General features: G+C 46.9%; 1 protein-coding gene across 1 annotated transcript in view; it reads right to left on the bottom strand.

The window, feature by feature from the left end:
* LOC126210350 (G-protein coupled receptor moody) overlaps nucleotides 1–22,584 on the bottom strand; it is a 491,669-nt gene that overhangs the window by 335,810 nt on the left and 133,275 nt on the right. The window contains exon 2 of the mRNA XM_049939564.1: nucleotides 14,268–14,363. The gene's annotated coding sequence lies outside the window, so the exon portion shown is untranslated. The remainder of the gene's footprint in view (nucleotides 1–14,267; nucleotides 14,364–22,584) is intronic.

Raw genomic sequence — 22,584 nt, forward strand, 5'->3', positions numbered from 1 at the left:
CTCATACGAGCCATTTGATCCAAAACTAGCTCTCGGATAACGCTGACATGTTCTGGTCAAAGAAGTTATGGCCCCAGAATAGTCCTGATTTGAGCCCCCTCGACTACTATGTTTGGAGCGTAGTCGAAAGAGTTACCGATAAGACGAGGCACCCATATGTCGCAGCTCTACGCACCGCTATTGAAGCAGCATTGCCGAATACGGACAGCGCTGTTTTTAGATCGCTTCGGGACAAGACTGGAGGCGGTCATGAGGGCTGAAGGGAGTTTTATAAATTAATGTCACTCTTCAAACATACCACTACTTATGTGTAAATGGATTTTCATTTGTATGCTGTTTTAATAAGTTTGCTTTTAAAAAACAAATTCGTTTGTCCGGATTTAAGTGCCGCATCCTGTATTGCACGTAGTAGCCGTTATCTTTACTAAATCTTCGTTTCACCTTATACAATTAACGCTTATCAGCTAACGCTGCCATCGAAATCTGTGGTAACAAACCTCTAATGACCGGTGGTTGGGGTAGAGGATCATCGACACTAGGCGTACATTTCGTTTCGCCAGTCAAAGGTCAATAGTCTTCCAGCCAACAATGACAGGATCTCTCCTTCCGTTTACGAAAACAAACAGGACGTGACAGCTCGCGAACTGCCTCCGTCATGTCGATACAGGGAACGATATCTGAGTGTTTCCGAGTTTCACACCGGTATATTTTTCTCAGAAGCCCACTGGTTACATCCGGAGTAGTCTGAACACCTAATGAACGTGGGAAGTTCCCGATGCGAACGTTGACGTCAAGAACTGTGCATAGTGGAATTTCACGACTTACCAGGTGGTAATTCCCATCGCAGCTGGAAGTGTTGACCCCCACCACAAACAGTATGGCGGTACTGGTCACAATTTCATTGTTGTTTACTTCGACATTAAAATCCATTACGGAGTGCGAGTCGAGACTGTTTTGTACTGGCCGCACGAGTAGTTGTCGGGATGTACAGTTCTACGCTTTGTGATCGAAAGTATGCGGACAGCCCAGCGCCCGCCAACACAAAAGCAGGAGGGAGGGATTGACAGCAGAAGGGGTCGGTCACGAGAGGTCAGTCACTTGGAACGTGGCCTGTGGACGTCACCTGACCAGCAAATGCATCAGCGGCGTTTCAGTGGCTCCAGAGCTCTCCAGGTCTACTGGTGGTGATGCGACTGTGAAGCGGAGGAACAAACGCAGCTAAACAGAGACCAGACAGACCTCACTTCGTGCTGTGGGACGCCATCGGTGACAAATCGCGGTCACATTTGGTGTTTCTGCAGGGGAAAGTGACCATCGCCCGCTACATTGCACAGCTCGTTATCCACTTGTTACTGTCATTTCATCATCGGCAGGAAGGTGAAGCGCTTTCCAGCCTGACAATGCACGTCCACGTAAGGCCGCTGCGACTCAGAGTCCTACGTGGTGTACAGCGACTGCACTGGCCAGCAAGGTCACCAGGTTTGCCAACTGAATACGTATGGGGCTTGATGAAGCGGGAACTTACTCTTACGCCAGAGCCAGCAAGAAATGTCGCCGGATTCCAACAAATGGTGCAAAATACTAGGTCTTCAGCTTTCTTTTGTAGCACCACGTTTAATAAGCTTCTTTTATGTTCTTATGTAAACTGTTTATCGTCTATGTTTCACTTCCACACACGACTATACTTCAGACCAATAGTTTCAGAAAAGGGATCCCGACACTATATTCGATGTTAACAAATTTCTCTTGTTCCGAAATCCTTTCCTTTCATTGCCAGTACCGTATAAGGTGCTTCAGAAGGAAGAGTAAATACTGTAGGACGTCGCAGGACAGATTAATTCGTCGAGTAAAACATTCAATACAACATGCGCTAAATTTTTATTCCTTACACAGATACAGTTGTTAGAATGTAACCACAATAAATACTCACAGAAGGTGTTAAGCAAAGACAAACGTGATTAGGCCTAAGTACACAATTTTCGTACATTCCACATTCAATTTCCACACACTTTCGAATTATCTTGACAACACTACGTGCAGCTCTTCTCAGGTTGTCTTGGTGACCCCCACCCCCCCTCCACTGGCAACGTGAACGATCACATCGTTTCTTGTGTTTACTTTGCAGATTTCTCCTTTCAACAATACAAGCAAAAATCTCGAGGGGGTAAGGTCTGGTGACCTGGCTGGCCGAGAAATGTGACCGTCTGTACAGATCCGAAATCCGGGGAACGCTACGTTTTGACGATTTGTCACCTGACCACTAAAACGTGCTCAGACCCCTTCACCCTGGAAGAACAAACTCATGGTTGTAGCCAGAGGATCCTCCTTCAATAAAGCTGAGATCTCGCATTTAATTTTATATTTATAGAGTTAATACATCTTGGGAATCGAGAATCTCCGCGACTTTTGCCTGCTTTCGACACAGGCACTGGCAATATGTCGGTCCCGGAATTCCAAGACTCTATCAGTCAGAATCTCTATAGCAGTTCCTCAGACCAGCTCAGACATAAAAAAAAAAAAGCAGTCAGAGGACTTCAGCTTATATATGCTGACGTTGAATATTTAATAAAATATATTTGTTTAGCTTCCAAAACGTGACTACAACTTATCATTTTATGGTTACATGCAGTAACGTTCGCGGTAGCGTTCTCGCTTCCCACGCCCGGGTTCCCGGGTTCGATTCCCGGCGGGGTCAGGGATTTTCTCTGCCTCGTGATGGCTGGGTGTTGTGTACTGTCCTTAGGTTAGTTAGGTTTAAGTAGTTGTAAGTTCTAGGGGACTTATGACCACAGCAGTTGAGTCCCATAGTGCTCAGAGCCATTTGAACCATTTGCAGTAACGTTCGGCTGTTATGTTTTTGAGGATGGTGAATTTAATGTATGTACTAATGGCAGAAAGACATTTCTTGTGATATAATTGCAATTTTCCATACTTGTGCTGTGAAACCTAACTACTTACCAAAATTCATCATACTGCGTCAAGACAAGTAGCCTACAGGTTTTGATCAGTGAGTTTACGAATATCAAAATATGTGACGTAAATGGCTGAATAATTTCACTGAATCGACTTAGGAACTTAAATTTTTCACACCACCGAGGGACCGTAGACTTCAGTAGGTGACACAAATCTGAATTCGATCGCCAACCTGTTGACAAGGGCAACGAATCTCAACAGATGGACAGACAAACAGCGAGATGGATAAGAAATGACTAATTTTTGCCCGTGTTATATAATTACAAATTAACAATTTTCGAATTTTTTCCTTTATCTCTATTATGAAACTTTGTTTCTTGCCGAATTTCGTGATTCCATGTCAACAGGAAGTACACTATAGATCTTGATGAGTGGGTTTGCGAGTTTCAAAATATGTGACATAAATGAGGGAAAGTTTGACTGAATTGACTTAGAAGCTGAAATGTTTTACGCCACCAAAGTGTAATAGACGTTAATATGTGACATATATTTGAAATAGATACGCCAACCTGCTCAAGAGAGAAAGGGTCCCTAACAGTCAGACTGGCAGATGGACAAGTGGACGTGAAAGCGATCCTTTAAGGGCGCTATTTTTGCAAATTAAGGCACAGGACCCTAAGAAGGTAAGGGACTAGAACAGAGCCCTGTGGTACCCTCACCTTTTAAACACACGAATGGGATTCAAAGCTGTATGATGATTGCCGACAGTTTTATGGCACGAAACAACCACTGGCGGAGTTTTTGTGTCGCCAGCACACTGGATGTCAAAGATCGATAGTAGGCGCTGGACGAAGCACGCTTATCACGAGACAGGCCAGAGACACACCGAGCAGCAACACGCCGCCAACGCCCTCTCCGCACCAAACATTTAAGCCGCCACCGCCGACCAGACGGCTGCACTGACTCACTCAGGCTATGAAAGTACACAGCGACCAGATTAGTGGCTGTAGCGGTACGAGCATTGATACTAAAGTTTGTAATAGCAGGGTTACTGACACTTTCCTGGAAGAGGACCATTACTGATGAGCTTGTACCACAACACGTAGACTCTATTCAAGTTAAGTAAATAATTTCACGTGGCCGGCCGCGGTGGTCTAGCGGTTCTAGGCGCTCAGTCCGGAGCCGCGCGACCGCAACGGTCGCAGGTTCGAATCCTGCCTCGGGCATGGATGTGTGTGATGTCCTTAGGTTAGTTAGGTTTAAGTAGTTCTAAGTTCTAGGGGACTGATGACCTCAGCAGTTAAGTCCCATAGTGCTCAGAGCCATTTGAACCATTAATTTCACGTTTTTGTAAATAAACAACCGTGTTAATAAATGTTTGCATATGTGTTTTAGAAAGAGGATACTGGCCACCTGTAACAACGTCCTCTCCCTCGCTTCCTTGAGGTACAAGACAATACAGTGTTCGTGTAATTTTACGAGACTCCTGCTTTCACAAGAGAGTAGGCAGGGTCTCTTGTCAGTGAACGCCCCTTTGCGCCCGAGTGAAACACCACTTGTCGGGTCGAGTATGGAGACGCGCTCTGGCCGTTTAATAGCCGAGGCGCGACTGGCGCGGCCTGGGTCCTAGGGATTGGATGGGATGGGATGCGGTGTGCCGCTGCCAGATGGAACTGGCGCCACAAAAACCACGCCGCAGGAGGAGGCGAGACGAGGCGAGGCGACCCCCCGCCACCGTGTCAGGGGGGCAGAGCCCAGCTGCGGGCCGCCCTCAGGTTTGTCCGTCCCCGTAAAAGCGCCATCCGTCACTCTGCTGCCGGCCGGACAAACGTTTCTGCCGGGGGCCTCGCTGGGAGAGCCTCATCCCAAAAAGGGGGAGCAAGCGAACACCGCACTCGTAACACACACGACTACATACACCGACGGGAAAAAGACTCAGTACCAAGTAGGAGTTGTGCGACGTAAGTAAAAATTGTTAAACGTTGTAATGGTACTTGAATCATGTAACCATTACGGCACCTCACCTCAACCTCAACCTCTCGATACCAGCAATATTCTACTGTGCTTCTGTAAAATAGTTGCCGGCCGCTGGTGGCCGAGCGGTTCCGGCGCTACAGTCTGGAACCGCGCGACCGCTACGGTCGCAGGTTCGAATCCTGCCTCGGGCATGGATGTGTGTGTTGTCCTTAAGTTAGTTAGGTTTAAGTAGTTCTAAGTTCTAGGGGACTTATGACCTCAGCAGTTGAGTCCCGTAGTGCTCAGAGCCATTTGAACCATTTTTTTGTAAAATAGTTAACATATTTCTGTGACAACATTGAGATTTGATTTCATTAATGTAGAGGTACTTCCATACATCGATATGCATATATTGCAATGTTATTATTCTTATGTGTATTCTTTCTTTTGTCACTATGATCCTTGACGTACTTTGATTTTTGGGCGCGTAAGCGGTTATGAGAGAGCCAAGCTTTGGTCGTCATGTTAAAAAGCAAATTGTAGTCAGTTTATGAAATGTGAACTTTAACAGTGAGGAAGATATTTTCAAGTATATTTTATATTGTGGGGTGATGTTTTAAAACGAGTTACGTGATATTGCAACAAAAGTAATAAAAAAGAAGTGTAACTTGAATTCGGAGTGCTGATTACTTTTTTACGTCACCATTGTGCAAAAGTTTAATCTTCAAGAATGGTATATGAAACACATCTATAAAACTTTTGAATATCGCAGAATAACACCTAGGCCTCTTTGCATCCGAGTTTGGAATCATCATTACCTAGATTTTCGACGATTGAGCCGTGAGTTCACAACGAGACCAGCGTGGGAAACACGAAAAGATGAGTGCCTAGTTTATCCATTATTTCATGAAATGACTTTATTTACTGTGCTGTAATGACACCTGCCACATAATATAACTTTGCTGTTGCCCGAAAACGCAATATTTAGCAGCGTGAGCAGCACTACAATCATAATTAATTTTTGACCTCTGTTGTGGTAGGGTTGTTAGAACGAGTTTCGACGATATCTATTCAAATATGGCGCCAGTCTCGTAAGAGTGGGGCTTGTAGCTCAGCTATGAGGATGCGAATCAGGTTTGCTTTAAATACACGCTGCAGCGGTCGTGAGAGTCAGTTATTTTTGAGAGTGGACGTGGTCAGTTGACGTTAGTCAAGAATGCCTTTAAGGCGACAAAGAGGCCATTGATACCACCTCAGTGGGTGTGAACGAGGTCGTGTAATAGGGCTAACAGAAACTGGATGTTCCTTCTGGGATACTGCAGAAAGACTTGGCAGGAATGTAGCCACTGTACATCGCCGCTGGCAGCGGTGGTCACCAGACTGTACGGTTGCAATAAGACCGGGCCCCGGACGGGCGCGTGGAACTACCGAGAGGGAAGACCATCCATCGTGTTCGGCGTGCAGCTCTGGCGCATCGTGCCGCATATGCAGCAGCAGTCTTAGCAGCAGTTGGCACCACAGTCACACAACCAAGTGTTACTAATAGTTTTTTTCAAGGACATCTCCGAGCCAGACACCCTGTAGCGTGCCTTCCACCGACACCAAACCACCGCCATTTCCGACTTCAGTGGCGCCAAGCGAGAACTCACTGGAGGCAATGTGTGGTCTCCTGATTTCTGACGAAAGCTGGTTCTGCCTTCGCGCCAGTGATAGCCATGTGTCGGTTAGATGGAGGCCATCTGAGGGCCTCGAACTAACTGTCTGCGTGCTAGACGCACTGGCCCTACACCTGGACTTATCATCTGGGATGCGATTTCGTATGGCAGCACGAACTCTCTCGTGGTTACCCCACGCATCCTGACTGCACAGATGTTCGTCGGTCTGGTGATTCGACCTCTTGTCCTGCCATTCATGAACGCTCGCCCACTTACCGCTATTGTAACCCAACATCCTTGCCTTGGCCTGCTCGAGCACCAGATGTGTCTGCAATCGAGTACGTGTGGGACAACAGCGCCACCCGAAACCACCACTACCTGCGTGTGTATCGACCTGCCAAGTGCAAAAGGCACTGAACTTCATCCCGCACCTGTACAACACAGTGCATGCGCGTTTGCATGCTCACATTCAACACCCTTGCAGCTGCACCTGTGTCACTGAGGTACCGGCGTTTCACATCTGCCATCGGCCTTGCCGCAGTGGTAACACCGGTTCGCGTCAGATCGCCGAAGTTAAGCGGTGTCGGGCCGGGTTAGCTTTCGGGTGGGTGACCATTCGGTCTGCCGAGCGCTGTTGGCAAGCGGAGTGCACTCAGCCCTTTGGAGGCCAGTTGAGGAGCTACTTGATTGAGAAGTAGCGGCTCCGGTCTCGAAAACTGACATACGGCCCGGAGAGCGGTGTGCTGGCCACATGCCCCTCCATATCCGCATCCAGTGACGCCTGTGGCAGAAGACGACACGGCGGCCGGTCAGTTCCGTCGGGCTTTCGTGGCCTGTTCGGCATGGGATTTCACATTTGCAGTACGTTATCTTGCGCTTGCATTAACCTGTGATCTTGCAATCTTAATCTATTGAAGATATTACATACACAAATGTATTTTCCAAATTTCATTACTCTAAAATATTTTGTTTTTTGGTGTAACGATTTTCTTTACGTTAGTGTACACTCTCGAAAAGCCACTTCGTAATGCATGGCTGAGGGTACATGGAACCAATATTAGTAAATACCTCTGTACTGCACAAGCCACTGTCGTCTGGGAAGAACGATTGTCGGCAAAGCTCCGTAAGATATCCACTTTCTCCGATTCTCTCGTCGTGTGATCATTGCGCGAGACCTATTTGGGAGGAAGTAATATACTGCCCGACCCTTCTTGTAAAGTATGTTGCCAACATTTCCACAGTAATCCTCTCCGTGATCCACGACACCTCTCGTGTAGCGTCTGCCACTCGAGTTGGTTGAGAATCTCTGCCCGCTTTTGCGCCGACTACATGACCGCGTGATGGAACGCTCTGCTCTTCGTTGGATATTATGTATGTGTTCTCTTAATTCCGCTTCGTAGCAGTCCCAGACGGATGAGAATACTCAGGAACCGGCGAAAGACGTTGTTTTGTAAGCCGCTTCTTTCGTGGGACAATTTCATTTCCTTTAGATTCTGTCGTTCGGTCTCAGTGTGGCATCTGCTCTAATTTGCACTTTAGGCCGCGCTGTAGGATTACCTCTACACATTTTACTGTCGTCGTTGTCCCAGTGACCAATCGAAGAACAAATGAAGGGATTAATTCAATAGTGGTACAAGTGCATTTTTGTTCATTGTGAGATACAGAGTCCTAAAGTTAAATGATCGCTGAAAAATCTGCAGTTGAGAAATATCCAAGCATATGGCTTCTTGCTACAGATAAACCTTTCGTTCTGTTAGTTTGGATCATTAATTGCAGAAACATTACAGCCAGAAAAGTGGATGTAATGGAATTGTTCCACTATTGAAATAACCCCTTCAAATGATCTCTTCGCTTGTTTGTGTGCAGTACGTTACATCTACGTATACACTACTACTAGAAAAATAAAGAGACACGGTGAAGGAGTTATTGGAATGGGTCGGAACTCAGTGGATGTGATGTACATGTACAGACACACAAGTTTCAGAAGAAATGGATGGTTTATTCAAGAGAAAGTGTTTCATAAATTGAGTAAGCCAGTGACGCGTTGTCCCACCTCTGGGCCTAATGCGAGTAGTCTTCCGACGGCATTGATTGATAGAGTTGTTGAAAATCCTCCTTAGGGATAGCGTGCTAAATACTGTCCAAATGGCGTGTCAGATCACCAAAATCGTGAACTGGTAGGATGAAAGTATCATTGAGTGGAGTAGAATTATCTTCAGTGAGGAGTCCTTCTTTCGAAGTGAGCCCCGGTGGCCAAATACGTGTCTCTAGCCGCTGCCACAGCGGTGTGACGCCACCCTGAGCTTCGCCCTCCGTACGGCCTGACAAACAGCAGTGATGGTCCCGGGTGCGGTTTCTTGTCCCAGCAGCACCCCTCTCGCTGTCAGGCTCGTCGGCACCCCTACAGCAGCGTGGTACATGGACGACTACGGCCGGTTTTGTTACCCTTCATGGCAACCCATACTGGACTAACATTTCAGCAAGATAACGCCAGCCCGCGCACGGCGAGTGTTTCTACCGCCTGTTTTCGTGCTCGCCAAAACCTACCTTGGCCACCAAGGTCGCCTGTTCTCTCCCCAGCTGAGAACGTTTTGTAGCATTATGGGCTGCGCCCTCCAACCGTCTCGGGATTTTGACGACGCAACGCGCCATTCCGACACAATGTGGCAGGACACCTCTCAGGAGGACATGCAAGAACTCTTACCAATCAAAGCCGAGCCGAGAAAATGCTTGCATAAGGGGCAGAGGTGGATCGGCGCGATACTGACTTGCTCGATTTGCGAAGCTCTTTCTCTTCAGCAAATCAACCAATTTTTTTGAAATTTTAATCATTTCTTTCTCTGTAAATGTAGGTCACATCTAGTGATTCCCGTCCCATTCCTATAAATCCTTTGTAGTGTGCCGTTTAACTGTCTCAGAGTGTCGTTTCGTTAGCGTTAATACTGCCTGGTATGGGCAAATTTACTTTGTCCTACTTTTGAGGCTGGATACTCTTTCTGCCGCCAGTGTCGTCATGGTAAACGGGGACAGAAGTCGTGTGTGCGGACCGCCTGAAAATTGTGTAAAGTGTGTTCTGTGTGTGTATGTGTTCGCCTTTTTATTGCTTGTGATCCTATATCATGAGGCAGAGTGTGGCGACCAGCCCAGTATTTGCCTAAATGAGTGTGGGAAACCGCCTAAAAACCACACTCGGTCTGGCCGGCGCAGCAGACCCCGTCGTCAGTCTGCCGCGTGGATTCGGTCCCGATCACCTCCCAGTCTCGCAGGCAGACGTGTCTCAATGCTGCCTCCAGATACGGTACTTACACAACGTAGCGTGCTCAAGGTGTTCACACTAATCGTCTAATCGGATGTTGCTACTCTATTATTTCTCTTTGTAATGTTACGTGTATCTGCGTGTAAAGAGAGCTGGCGTTCATTACGGGAAGTGGCAATTTTGTCCATCCCTTTCCGCAGTTTTTTACGATCGTCCGACGACGATACTTGGGAGTACACAACGGCACCGTCAGTGGCCAGTCTGACAGTGGGCCTGCTGCTCGTCTTGTTTTAGAAGTCGCTTATGTGTATCAAGAACAGTGGAGTGCAGTTGTATTACATTGGTGCATAAGTTCGTAACGTTTCCCTCTTGCATGTTGCTATTCCGGCTACTGTGGGTTTATTCATCAATTGTCCTTTATGTTTTTAGTTCACTGTTGCAATTTGAGTTTACATATTGTCATTTTGTCATTTGGAGATAGTGAGTGGAGCTTTGGATCGTAGAAAATGGGAGAAATAGGAACATTTCCGAAATATCCCTGTGTTTGAGGTCAGTAGAGGGGTGGCAGCAGTGGAGGCGGCCAGAAACATTTACGCCCTGTGTAGTAGTAATGCCAATGGATAGGGCACGGCAAGAAAATGGTTTCCTCGTTTTAAAGAGGATCGTTTTGACATTAGAGGCTCTCCACGTTCAGGAAGACCTTCGCGATTTGATGAAGATCGTTTAAACACATCAATCCAGATTATTCACCACGAAACTGGCAAACGTGATGATCTGTGATCATTCGACCATCGCGCTACACTTGGACGCAATGGGGAGGGTCCAAAAATGCGGTGTATGTGTACCGCATACTCTGAGCCAAAATCACAAAAATCAGTGGGCGGCTACAAGTGCATCTCTGCTTGCTCGTCCTCAATTAGCTCGTGAACAACACCGAACATTGCTTTGCTGTGTCGTTACTGGTAAAGAGAAGTGTTGTCCCCATGCTAACACAAGGAAGAGAAAGGAATGGTTGAGCGCAAACAAAGCACGAAGTCCCCGTACAAAGACCTGAAAAGTTAGTGTTATGCATCTGGTGGAACAGCGACGGTGTGCTGTGCTACGAATTGCTTCCCAGAGGCCGGCCGAAGTGGCCGTGCGGTTACAGGCGCTACAGTCTGGAACCGCAAGACCGCTACGGTCGCAGGTTCGAATCCTGCCTCGGGCATGGATGTTTGTGATGTCCTTAGGTTAGTTAGGTTTAACTAGTTCTAAGTTCTAGGGGACTAATGACCTCAGCAGTTGAGTCCCATAGTGCTCAGAGCCATTTTTGCTTCCCAGAGGTGTGACCATCACTGCTGGCAACTGAGACGTCTTGCAAACGCAGTCCGAGAACGACGACCAACAAGACTGAGTCAAGTGATGGTACTCCACGATTACGACCGCCCGCAACCTGCTACACTGGCAAAAATCACTATAGAGGTGTTCGCCTGATCTTGTGCCTTCGGATGTTCACTTTTTTCGCTCTCTGTCGAACAACCTTCGAGGAACCTCCTTTGCAGATCAGAGGAGCACTCAGCCTCATGATGTCAATTGAGGGGCCACTCGACCGAATAGTAGCGGCTACGGTCAAAAAATGGTTCAAATGGCTCTGAGCACTATGGGACTTAACATCTATGGTCATCAGTCCCCTAGAACTTAGAACTACTTAAACCTAACTAACCTAAGGACATCACACACAACATCCAGCCATCACGAGGCAGGGAACATCCCTGACCCCGCCGGGAATCGAACCCGGGAACCCGGGCGTGGGAAGCGAGAACGCTACCGCACGACCACGAGATGCGGGCGGCTACGGTCAAAGAAAACCATCATAACGACCGGGAGAGCGGTGTGCTGACCACACGCGCCTCCTGTCCGCGTCCTCAGCTGAGGATGACACGGCGGTCGGATGGTCCCAGTAAGCCACGGAAGACGCGCTCCAATAATGACTCGAGCTTCGCCTCAAACGAGTTGATTTCTAGAGTCGCGGAATCTGAAAGTTTCCCCAGCGGTGCCAGACTGTCGTAAATAGTGAAGGAGAGTAAATTATTGATTATTAAGTCTCTGTTATGCGTATATGTTGCCGGGGGAAACGCTACGAAGCTGTGCACCAGCGCAGTACTTCCCTGTAACACTCACATCAGTTGTGTTACAGAGGCGCTGGGCTTAGCAGTAGATTCTTGTTCTGTGGTAAAGTGTTTTGCTGACATCGTCGCAGTCCCGTGTGTGTTTGTATTCCCCGCTGCCGTGCAGAACACAGCAGGACGGTCGGGGCCGTCGCTGCGGCCACCCAGATGGGTTTTCCAGACACGCCGCCGCGTCATGGCCGACGCGAGACGTACGCCCACCAGAAGCGGAAGTGCGAGAATACTGAATGCGCTGTTCTCGCAACCACTTGATTGGTATAAGAGGACCTCGCCAACAAAGCGAGCACGTACAGGTCACATGTAGGGACCTTGTTTCTGCGTCCAACAGTAAATACTGCCCGTCCCCCTGGTTTATTACCTGTACACCGGAGTAAGAGGTACAGTCAGTTCCACAAGAAGGTGCACGCCATAATTTTAAACGTAAAGTCAACAGCGACAGCTCTGGTAGTGCTCTGGAATCTGTACTCAACGCGCTTTTGCACAGTGTACAGATAAACAGTGTTAGAGTTGAATGATTTGTGTTGTCGGTTGCACTTTTCGCTATTTGCATCTACTTGCAGCCAATTTAAACGCTGAAAAAAGTGCAGTATTTATCAAAAAAGGCCTTGTGTTGTTCGTTAAGAAGCCATTTGGTTAGAACGAGGCAAACTGGGTGCTTCAAGTGGATGATCCGGAACATTGCAGCCCCATCTGTACATCGTGCAAACAAGACAATGGGGCGTCCACGATGATTGGCCTGCAATGTCTCCGGATGAAAATCCGATCGAAAATGTTTGATCACATATTAAGATGAAGCTAAAAGGTGAGCTGCGATCACAAGCGCGAATTCTGTGGCTTAGTGAAGGGTGAAAACAGGAATTTAAATCAGCAGCAATGGGAGCTAAGCTCAAGAACGAAGGAAACTAATAACGGAAGGAAATCTTAGAAAAGTGCTATTAAAGGTGGGTAGTTTCCCCCGAAAAGAGCTTCAAATGACCGATGTCATCTCACTAACACTTGTAAACTCAAGGACGTGATCGGCTGAGCGCGCGTCATCTGCTAAAATGGAAGATATATCAGGCGACAGCTGTAAACGGGCGCGTAGCGGAGTAAAATAGGGGCACTCAAGTAAAAGGTGTCTTACCGTCCACAGCTGAGAGCAGTGGGGACAAAGCGGCGGAGGATCGCCACTTATAAGATGTCGATGGCTAAAAAGACAGTGGCCTATCCGGAGCATAGTTAAAATTACCTCCTCCCGACGACGAGGCGGCAGGAAGAGGTCCAAGCACAGGGAAGAGGTTTCATGCCCCGTAATTTATTATCCTGAAGTGCAGACCAACGTCTGTGCCTTGAAAGAGCAACAGGGCGACATAAAACGCTCTGTAGATCGGCATAGGGAACCGCGGGAACAGGTGGCCGAGGAAGAGAGGCTGCAGCCTTCGCCGGTATATCGGCTGCCTCGTTTCCACGGATACAAACATGCCCTGGGACCCAGAGGAATGCCATAGAGTCACCTCCCAAGTGAAGCAAGTGGAGACAGTCCTGAATCCGTTGGACCAGAGCGTGGTCGGGATAAAGAGCTTGGAGGTTGAGAAGAGAGCTGAGCGAATCCGAGCATACTGTATCCGCAGATGACGACGGATGTATTGGACAGCCTGGAGAACAGCGTAATGCTCCGCAGTAAAAACCGAACGCTGGTCGGGAAGCCGAACTGCAATAGAAGTGTCGCCAATAATAGAGGCACTCCAAACACCAAAGGTGGTCTTGCAGCCGTCAGTGTAAATAAATATGGCATCCCCCGTTTGTGGGCGTAGAGTAGCAAATGCCCGACGATAAACGAGAGAAGGGGCACCATCCTTCGGAAGCTGACAAAGGTCACGGAGAAGGCAGGTCTGGGGGCGAAGCCAAGGTGGCGCCGTACCCACATTTAGCAAGAAAGTTTTAGGAAATTTGAAGGACAGGGAATGTAGCAGGTGACGAAAGCGGATTCCAGGTGGTAATAGAGACGAAGGGTGTCCAGCATACCCTAAATCCAAGATGGTGTCGAAAAAAAGCGCACGGGTCGGATGAGCAGTCTCGGCAGGCAGACGACTAGCGTAATAAGGACAGCTCGCCCATTGGACAGCGCAGGTTCAGCAGTCTCAGCGTAAAGGCTCTCCAAGATTTGGATGTGGAACAGTTGAACAAAATAAAGTTGCCAGAAGTAAAATCTTCGATTTTTTTTTGGTTCGCGCATTTTACTTGTACGGGTAGCGACAGTAGTGATAAAGAGAGCCACGCTCAGTTATCGTTCACCTGTTTTTGCGCGCCAGTGAAGGCAGAGAGACTGAATGTACTCACCAGTTAAGGGGCCGACGGTTTCCCTCCTCCTGGTGGATGGAGCTCTGGTGGCAACCGATGCACATCTTCTTACACTCTGCTCAATCGCTGGATGTCCTAGAAAAAAAAGAAGCAAAACATGGTGAAATGTCAGAAAAACACGAAGGGCTAACATCAAGGACGCAGCAGCGTGCTGGTATTTTAGCTTCAGAGATCGTTGTTTGGTGACATGCTCACAATTGGCCTAGCATCTGACTGAATGCGAAGCGGAATTCTACTTTTATTTCAAGGAAGGTAACAATATTTGCCGTAGTTACAGCCTGGTCAGCATCAGACGATTTCTTTGTAAGCTGTCTCTATGCCAACTGGTTTCATGCTACCCTCCATCTCTTGTTACCTTGAACTTAACTTTACATCCCTACCCAACCATTATACCTGTTATAACCAGGAATAGCAACATAAATGTGTCACCGTTCTACAGTTTATTAACACAACATGCACCAACTTGTACAGGGTGCTTCGCTTAAATCTGGACAAACGAAGCTTGTTTTTTTTTTTTTTTTTTTTTTTTTTTTTTTTTTTTTTTTTTTTTAAAGCAAATTTATTAAAACAAAATATAAATGAAAATCCTTTTACATACATGTAAAGGTATCTTTGAAGAGTGACATTAGTCCATAAACCCCCTTTAGCCCCAATGACCGGCTCCAATCTTGTCCTGAAGCGATCGCACGCACTATTTAAAACAGCCCTGCCCGCATTCGCGAATGCTGCTTCAATAGCTCAAGGTACCTTTCTTCAGCCGTGCGTATTTGCGATATATTCGTTCCCTAAATCGTGCTGTGTAATTTTGTTTCGTAGGTAACACGCCTTGCATTAATGTGAAGTTCCAGTTTTGATGGTAAGCGAGACATAGGGGGCCGGGGGGGGGGGGGGAGGAGGAGGAAAGAAAGCTCATATTAGTTTCCTCGAAAGAAATTAAGCGATGACGTGGAGGGAAGTAAGCACATAATTATTTACAAAATATTTCCCGTGAACAGCACTCCACAGCTTCACTGAACTTACGGAATGGCGTGTCGGAGCCATCAGAGCGGCTATGACGTGTGATTATTTTTCGACAGCCAGATTGCGTTAAGGCGGCGGCAGGACTCCCCCCTCCCCTTTAACATGGTATGACGACATTCGTGACTACTGTAGATATCAATGGTGTCTGTCTGTCTCCGACATATCCCAGAGAACAGACGCCACTCATATCTATAATTCCACGGGGCGAGTTGGCTGTTTGATGAGGAAGTTTCTGAGTGGATGGACGACCAACGTCCGAACCCCAACGGAAATCAGAAATCTACGAGTTGTCGGTTAATGGGCGGGGTTCGTGCCGCGAGCAGGAAGTCGGGAATTTTGGTCTGACGGAAAGCGTGTTTGGATGGCCGAGGCGGTTAAAGCAACTATTCTAGACAAGCGGAACATCCTGGTTCGAGTCTCTGTCCGGCACAAATTTTCAACCCTCGCCGGTCCACTGCTGGGATCACTAATTGTCCGTGTGTGTGCGCGCACGTGCGTACATGTGTGTGTGTGTGTGTGTGTGTGTGTGTGTGTGTGTGTGTGTGTGTGTGTGTGCGCGTGTGTGTGTGAGTATGTGCGTGTGTGTGGGGGGGGGGGGGGTAGGGTGAGCATGATGCGGATTCCGTTTGGGAAGTTCTTTACCGTATTTGTGGACAAGGTTGGGGGACAGTTTGGTATCCCTACCATACGATGATTACGGCTTTGTTTCGCCAGCTTTGTCTCCGCTTTGTCCATCGTCACTCACTGAGGCGTGGCGTTCCTCATCGTAAAGACTCGCAGATGTGGACACTGATGCTTCGTGGGTCTTTATGTTTCGCCTCCTTTTCTTTTCTCTTTTGTCCCGTAAAGGTCTCTTTGTCGGGGATAAGACGTTCAAAATGAATGAGTCGTTGTCAGCTGTTCTCGGTGGTAAACATCGTCCTATAGTGTGTGTGTGTGTGTGTGTGTGTGTGTGTGTGTGTGAGAGAGAGAGGGAGAGAGAGAGAGAGAGAGAGAGAGAGAGAGAGAGAGAGGGAGAGAGAGAGAGTGACGGAACACGTCAGACTTGGTGATGAGATCAGATGGGACGTGTTGTAAACACGCTACGCCCAGCTACAGCCGCCCCGTGTCTGCCGAAACCCTTTGGCCTCTTTTCTTGCGTCTGCTCTTATGATTTGTCACGATCGATAACATTCACCAGGTATTCATTACGTATTTATTCATATTTGGCTTTGGGAAGCAAAGACCATACAGCCTACAGCAGTTACAAAAGTGCCATATTAACATAATTGCAATTTCCACAGTACAACAATGTCCAAACGTAAATTCGTAATGTAAAATAAAGACACTATAAGACGAACACCAGACATCAAAGAGTAGTTACAACGGTGCCAGGATAACATTTGTGCAATTTTCACAGTATAACGATGACAGTAGTGTGTAGTAGGCTGCATGGATAAGTTCGTTATATAAATGAAAGAATTCAAAATTACGACCCAGGGTTCAGTTCATACCGAGCCAGTTCGAGAGGAGAATGACACCCACACCAACTTCTAATTGAAAGTTAGACAATGGCATCGTTTACAAAGATAAGTTAATAAAGCGAAGTAAAAACGCAAATAGACGTTCCCGTTTCCGAACCAGGCTCGTTCAGTTGAAGAATAAGATCAACAAATAGTTAGCGAGCAAATAATACTTATTTGTACATGCAGGGTGTTTCCGTAAGAGCGTGCAGGAATGTAACAGGACGTAGATAATGACCCTCTGAACAATTTGAGGTAAGGAACCTGGGGTCGGACAAGCCTGCTCAAGGAGGTATGGAAGTAAACTTGTCTACCGATTTGTCTAGCATTACTGTTTTACAGCTTATTTACAACTAACATACGTACAAGTTTACACGTCCTGTGCTGTTTGTTTCCGTGTACATTCTTTATTTCCTGCAAGGACTAAAGAAGGACGAGCCTGCTTACCAGGCAGCCATGACGCAGGTTTTGTTTACTTGCCGGCCGGGGTGGCCGAGCGGTTCTAGGCGCTTCAGTCCGGAACCGCGAGACCGCTACGGTCGCAGGTTCGAATCCTGCCTCGGGCATGGATGTGTGTTATGTCCTTAGGTTAGTTAGGTTGAAGTGGTTCTAAGTTCTAGGGGACTGATGACCTCAGCAGTTAAGTTCCACAGTGCTCAGAGCCATTTTAACCATTTTTTTTGTTTACTTGTCCATAAGGTGGCTCTGTTGTATCGTATTTGTTCCATGACAGAACACGCTAAGAATCAACGACAGAGCCATTCATTACTCAGCGCTATTCAGAGACGTAGAGTACAGTACGATGGAGCGGTTCCGGTACAGTATTCCCTGGTCGCTGCATTGGAAGGGGCGGCCCTATGCCATGGCCTGCGAGGTCACCCTTGACTATGGAAACTTTTATCCATTATGGATGAGGATCACTGTGACTGTGATGAAAAAGGTTCCTTGAAATTACTGCAGCCAGTCGCCTTTTGTTTTATTCTTCAACTTTTTTGTCATTTCATTTCTGGTTTCGAACCGCCTAGCGATTTATCATCAGATGGTAGGCCTGTATACATTAACTGGCTGCAGCAGTGTGGGAGCCATGTAGCTGTGGCAAGATGTATAAACGAAATCAGTAAGCACAAGAATTATTCACATTATGAGATAGATTTTGTTGCTTTACTTACAGTGATTAGAATCCGTTGGTTCCATCTCATAATGTGAATAATTCTCGCCACACTCAGTGCTTACATATTTCGTTTATACACCTTGCCACAGCTACATGGCTCCCACACTACTGCACACAGTTAATATACGAGGGTGAGTCAAATGAAAACCTTAAATTTGTAATAACAAATCGAAATTTCTCGCCGTTATCCTGTAAATTGGTAAGCGTGCTACAAACAGCGTGCAGAATGGCCTGTAGGTGGCAGCATAGTGCAGATGCACACATACCGTCGCAGTATAAGTATAAAGATGGCCGCCCCACTTGCGACTTGCACCAGGGAAGAACAGCGTTCTGTTATTCGGTTTTTGCCTAGGTGTGAAACCTATTGAAATTTATCGACGAATGAAGATTCAGTACGGTGATGCATGTTTGTCACAGCAGCAACGCTACGAATTGAGTAGGAAGTTGGCACAACGAGTTGTGACTTGACAAAACATAGGAGCAGTTGAAGCCATAGTGAAGGAAAACCGCCGAGTGACACTGAATGACATTGCAGCATGTTTACGGATTAGTCATGGGTCAGCACACCACATTGTGCATGATGGGTGACGTGGCAGCTGACTCCTGAAATGAGAGAATGACGTGTCGATGCTTGTGAAGAACTTACTCGGCGCTTTGAACGAGAAGGTGAGGCTTCCCTGCAAGAATAGTTACTGGGGACGAAACCTGGGTTCACTTCCACCAACCGGAAACGAAGAGAGCGAGCAAGGAATGGCGCCATTCCTCATTACCAAAACCAAAGAAGTTTCGAAGAGAACCATCAGCAGGGAAGGTTATGCTGACTCTCTTTTGGGATGAAAAAGGCGTCATTTTGGACCATTACATGCCTAGAGGGACCATTGTTCACAGATCTCCTAAAAACTCATCTGCGGCCTGCAATCAAATCAAAGTGACGTGGATTGCTGTCAGCAGGTGTCCTTTTGCAACATGACAATGCAAGGCCCCACACTGCCCGTACAACCGTTGCAACAATCACAGACCCGCATTTAGAGTGTCTTCCTCATCCACCATACTGACCAGACCTTGCCCCAAGTGATTTCCATATATTTGGACCACTCAATGGGAGGAATGAAGTTCCGTTCTGATGAAGAGGTACACCACACGGTGCATGAGTGGTTGCGCGGACTACCAAAAGAATTTTTTTCTAAAGGAATTTAGCACTTAGTAAGCACAGCAGGACTTGCCTTGAGCGTGGGGGAGATTATGTTGAAAATTGATACAGCTCTGTACCACTTCTGCACAATAAATAATATTTAAAAAATGTTTAAGCTTTTCATTTGACTCATCCTCGTATGTACCATCTGATGACGGATCGCTAGGCGGTTTGAAATCGGTAATGGAATAATAAATAAATTGAAGAACAAAATAAAAGGCTACTGGCTGCAGTAATTTCAAGATACCTCTTTTCCCTTGATTGTTTCGTTTGGGTATATCAAACGTGATTTGTGTATGATACCACAGTGGATACAGAGATGGAGTTAAATGCCAGAGTTGTAGTTGCCCGTGATGCTATTGGAAATACACCAGGGACATTCCTCAGGGTGCGTCAGAATCTTGTTCGCCGATGTCGTGCTTGCACTGAGGTTAATAGCCGTCAGTTTCAGCACATTTTGTAAGGTGCAGTAAAAATGGTACGTCCATTGTGTCAGTTATGATATTTCTGCAGTTGACTGTACGCAATGTAAATAAAGAAATACACAGCAATGTTATTTTATTCCTATTATCTCCTTAAGCTGGCTTCTCCGACCTCAGGTCCTTACCTCAAATTGTTCAGTGGAGCCTCCTCTATATCGTGTTAAATTTTTGCACGCTCTTACCGGAACACCTTGTATATCAACCCGGTGAAGCAAAGCACTTACACTTGTAAGGAGGGAGAAGCACCTCGCAACCAATTTTTTGTACAGGACCGCGTGTGCGGCCGAGTACATGGTACACAGCAATGTGACGTGGTGCAGATCCGCCGCCGCCGGTGTTCAGAAGAAATGATTTTCAGCCGGTGTAGGTGGGCGGGGTAATGCCCGCGCCCCAGCCTCATGCGGATGAGGGAGGTCACGTGACATCTACTAAGCACCACCGAGGGGAACCACGGCCGAGAGGAGACGTTCGGTTGTGTGGCCGCCCTTCTAGTGCTAGATATACGCGCCATTCACGGTTCCAGTAGGAATAAGCAGCTCTCTTGGCCGTCGAGTTGAAATCTGTATACGGGATCGGCGTAGGGCGGAGCTGTTCTTCCGTAATGCTCCTCCTAGCGAGGCGATCAACGGTTTCATTATGGTGAATACCTTGGTGCTGTTTTATCCACAGTAAGAGGACGTCCATGCCCAACGTCCGCGTGTCTATTGTGGCGTCTAAGAGATTCAAGACATACCTGTTAGTCTGTTTACCGAAACCCGGATGCTGTATTTTCTGCAACACGCTTTGCCAGTGCTTGAGTATCGATACTAACTGGGAAGTGTATGTGCCATAGTAAATTGCATCCCTGATAGCGAGTAACTCCGCCGTGTAGATAGACGGACGATTGAGGCGGCATTGCTAACATTTGGCACGTGTCGCTAGAGGGGCGGAAGAAGGCATATCCCACACCCCGTTCACTCCTGGAGCCATTTGTGTAGATGTAAGCATAACGTAACTAATAAATAAATTGAATTAACTATTACCAGTCAGGACAAAACACTTTTAACTGACGTAACCAGACACGCAGAAGGTATAAAGGGAAGACCTGTCACATTGTAGGTAACTCACCTCTTGCTTCTTCCATTAAATGCACTTTCAATGTTACATTAAAATACATCCACAACCTATTACCTATCTTATTATCATTATCTAAGTTAGCAACAAGTTTAAGCAAAATTATTTATATAAATATATAAAATTTGGTATTTATATTTTCTTTAATTTTTGCTTTTGTAAAATTTTCAACAAAAAATGTATTAGAAATAAAACTGCATTTGTATGATAGAACATGTAAAATCACACAATGTACGACCTGCCATATAATAACAGGCAGCACGTCTTTACTTGAGAAATACAAAAATAAATAGATAAAATAAATAGATGTAAGCTTATTATGGCTAACGTCGGGCAAGGAAGTGCTCCAGGTCGTGATTAATGTTCGTCCCCGTTCTGAAATCGGATGGCCCAGTAAGACGACGGGGCTGGGCTGAAGAAACTACCAAACGGGGAGGTCGCCAGCGACAGAAACGTGTCACGAAATTTATAAAATATTTGTGGCACGCACAAACGTATGGTTTCAAATGGTTCAAATGGCTCTGAGCACTATAGGACTCAACAGCTGTGGTCATTAGTCCCCTAGAACTTAGAACTACTTCAACCTAACTAACCTAAGGACATCACACACATCCATGCCCGAGGCAGGATTCGAACCTGCGACGGTAGCAGCAGCGCGGTTCCGGACTGTATCGCCTAGAACCGCTCGGCCACCGCAGCAGGCACACAAACGTATAAGGGGTAGTCAACTGAAAACGAGACAGATGGAAAAAGGTAAGGAAACTGTTTATTATTTCAGAAGTAATCGCCATAACTGTTTACACGTTTACCTCATTATGAGACGGCCAGTGCCTTCAGGGAAAAAATATTGGCCGGTTTCCTACGCAATCGCGATTGTACTAATGCGTGCATCTCTTCGCCCGAAGAAACTCGACGACTACGAACGCCTTCCTTCAGAGCTCCAAAAAATACGGAAATCGCAAGGGAGGAAATCGGGACTGTATGCAGGATGTGTAGCTTCTGCAGCGTACTCGAAACGGTCTCGGCAGTATTTTCGCGAGCATTATCCCTCAACATGGTGATGCCGTCCGTCAACATTCCTGTGCGTTTGGACGTGATGTTGCACTTGCGTTTTTGCGAAGTGTCCACATACCGCTGTGCATTAATTGTGGCGTCGTGTTGCAACAAGTCACTGCGCATTGCGTCCTTCCAGTCAAAGAAAAAGGTCATTGTGACTTTTCCGGAGCTGGCGTGCCTGTTGTTTCGGTTAGGCTCGTTTTGTTGTTGTTGTGGTCTTCAGTCCGAAAACTAGTTTGATGCAGCTCTCCGCGCTAGTGTAATCCACTCAAGCCTCTTCATTTTCGAATAACTACTGTAGCTTACATCCTTCCTAGTCTGCTTACTGTATTCATCTCTTGGCCTCCCTCTACCACTTGTACCCCCTACACTTCCCGCCGCGCGGCATTACCCGAGTGGTCTCGGGTGCTGCAGTCAGGGACAGTGCGGCTGGTCCCGGCGGAGGTTCGAGTCCTCCCTTGGGCATGGGTGTGTGTGTTTGTCCTTAAGATAATTTAGGTTACGTAGTGTGTAAGCTTAGAGACTGATGACCTTAGCAGTTAAGTCCTATAAGATTTCACAAACTTTTGAACATTTGAACAGCACTTCCCTCCAGTACTAAATTGGTGATTCCTTGATGTCTCAGAATGTCTCCCATCAACCGATCCCTCCTTCTAGTCAAGTTGTGCCTTAAATTTTTTTTCTCCTCAATTCCGTTCATTATCTCCTGATTAGGTAAGTGCTCTACCCATCAGCATTCTTCTGTAGCACCACATTTCGA

This window comes from Schistocerca nitens, chromosome 10 (assembly GCF_023898315.1).
Source record: "Schistocerca nitens isolate TAMUIC-IGC-003100 chromosome 10, iqSchNite1.1, whole genome shotgun sequence".
Taxonomy (NCBI): Eukaryota; Metazoa; Arthropoda; class Insecta; order Orthoptera; family Acrididae; genus Schistocerca; species Schistocerca nitens.